This window comes from Tyto alba, unplaced genomic scaffold, assembly GCF_018691265.1.
Source record: "Tyto alba isolate M040663 unplaced genomic scaffold, T.alba_DEE_v4.0 Super-Scaffold_33, whole genome shotgun sequence".
Lineage (NCBI taxonomy): Eukaryota > Metazoa > Chordata > Aves > Strigiformes > Tytonidae > Tyto > Tyto alba.
In genome coordinates, this window is record NW_024881308.1 from 8,844,642 (window position 1) to 8,847,444 (window position 2,803).

The window sequence follows — 2,803 nt, forward strand, 5'->3', positions numbered from 1 at the left end:
CCAAAACAGAAAAAGAGGAAACTGAATCAAACACTGTCCTTTGCATCCATTCAAGACATCTCCTGATTATAGTGACAATGTGTTTTCTCCTTGATTTTCATCACAAGCGTTACAGTCAAGTTCAGCTGTTCTCAGATGGGGCTTATGGAGGAGAATGAGGCAACTGGACAGTCCTAGCTGCCATACTTGCAGAACTAGTCTGTAAATGTAGCACGTGATCATCCCAAAGCACACACAAAAAAAAAAAAAAAAAAAAAAAAAAAGGAAGAAAAGAGTGAATCAAAAAAGTATTACTGTTTTTGAAAATGAAATCTCATTATTTCACTGCGTAACACTGCTATTTCAGTATTGTGGTTTTCAAAACAGTACTAACTTTGTGGTCCTTCTTTAAGTACCAACTTCCCTGGGGTTGGTACCTACAACTGCCCTCTCTGCCTTTCAAAATCTTCTTTTATATTAAAACGTGGTTCCAAACAAGTGGTGAGGTACACATAAAACCTGGAAAGTTTATCTAAGAAGAGATTTTTCCAAAGTTATTTCAAAGTCTTTATCAAAATAAAACCTGCAAAGATATATAACCACTAATAATCATGCCACCTCTAGTCCATTTGGTATCATGGTGCAAGATGAAGGAGTTTGAAGAATATGAACACTGATTATATAAGGAGATGCTTTGGGTTGTGATCAGAGATGGCTCTTTCTTCTAAAAAGATACTAAATTTGATTCACTAGCAGCAGTGACAAAAACAATACTTTGGTTCATAAGGAAACACTTTGATTCAAATATTTAAATTTGCTTTAAGGGTTTCTAAAAATATAATTAAGCACTAAACTAAAATGGAAACTCTGAAGCCCAAAGATTAAATGTTCTACTTAGAAAATGCTAAAATGGTATAATTTTATTTGTTTGGAATTTCAGGATGATATAACTAAAACAGTCAGTTGAAACTGGTTCTAATTCACAGAGCATTTCAGTTTTCCTAGATTTGAACATTTTGTTTAAGATTATACAACGATAAATAATAGAAGGATTTAACTGTGAAGAAATAACATGCTATCAGAATCAGGATTTCAATATTACTGAATACAGGTCTATTACGGCAGTTTACTGCGCTATTTTACCAACAGTATTTGCAGACCTCTCAGCTGAAAGGCAGAGGGGGTACAGTAAGGAGTAAGTCATGGTTCAGTTTTAGTATATTATTATCTATGGAAAAGTTACATCTGAACAAATCCATAAACTCCACTTGACAGGGAAATACCATGCACATTTGTGATGCCACAGAAATAAAGTAATATAATTAAAAGAATGGTTCTTTTCCCTCAAGATGTTCTTTAGGCTTGTCCTGAAAATGAATCCTAGGCAAGTGATTTATTGTTTATCCACATGACATTTAAGCAGCATATTTAATACAGTTGCAGTTCATACTTTAAATTCAAGCATAACATCAATTCAACAATTTTTGGCAAATAGAAGGCAGCAATGGAGTGTCAAGAATTCAAGGAGACTCTGATCTAATTTAAATGGCGTTGCTCTCAAAAGCTGGCAGCAAGGAGTGCATCTCTTTAAAATGTTTCTATTAGAAGCTGATGTTTATGATCGCTCTCAGCTTGGCAAGAAAAACACTCTTCTAAACATTTACATTTCACATTCTTTAGGACAGTTGAAAAATGTTGGCTTGCAGTTCTCCACACTGCAGAGAGGTTGAGGAATGTTATAGTAGAATGTTAGCAGCCATGTACTTTTCTCGTTCTTTGATTTACTGTGTGGTAGGTTATACTAGTTATGTTCTTAATGTTGTCTGTCCTGATTTGAGTTTCACTCAAACAACATGAGCCTGGGTTTATTTTTCTAGCTAATAAAAATAAAGTCAATTGATTTATTAATAAAACTTTGTACTAACGTTATAGTCACCATTTGGAGACTTTCCCATTCGAATCTATTCACTATGCACTGTTGCAAAACTGCCCAGCAAACTCAGAAAATGAGCATTTTTCAAGAGATGCAGTCTATGAAGGAGGGACCGTCGCTGTTCCGTTTGTCCAAACAATGTGGCTGTGTTCTGGTTTGCCTATGTCTCTGATCGCAATGTACAGACATCAGCAACAAAAATAATAATATATGGTAAAACCCCTGGTCAGTCCCTTTGGCTCCAGTGTAACTACTTCCATGAGTAACTGCCATGCTTGAGTAAGACATTTGTGTTCCAGCTGCTCTGTGTCACACATCACGGCCCCCAGTGCACAGCTCTGGTGAGCTCTCACAAATAGTGCCATTAAAGCCAGCTGGACTGACTACTTGTACCTGCCTACTCACTCCCTTGCACACAGATTTCCCAATCTGAGCCAACCTAACAGCATCAGGAAAAAAAAAAAAAAGCATTGGCTTTGTTCTTGACTGTTCTCAAAGTAATGTTTTGAAAGTACAATTAAATTGTAGATTAGAGGTGCATAAATGTATTTAATGTGTTCCCCATTTCACAAATCACTTCAGGATATATATGAATCTTACTGCCATAGTTAAATGAATCACTGAATTGGGACTGATGCATGAGATACAATGAAGTCCTAACCACCGCCAACTCTCAGGAAGATCACTGAAAATTGATGGTACCCAGGGACTACAGGATTGAATACATACAAGAATGTATCCACAAGAATAATTTTCTGTATGCAAATCATCTCACTGCAGTGTTGCAATCAGTGGGAGTCCCCAGACTGGACTGCTCCTGTGGGTAAACTCACTCATGGTCTGAGGATCTGCAGAATCAGGCTTGGCGGTATGTGCTGGATGCCTGTGCAC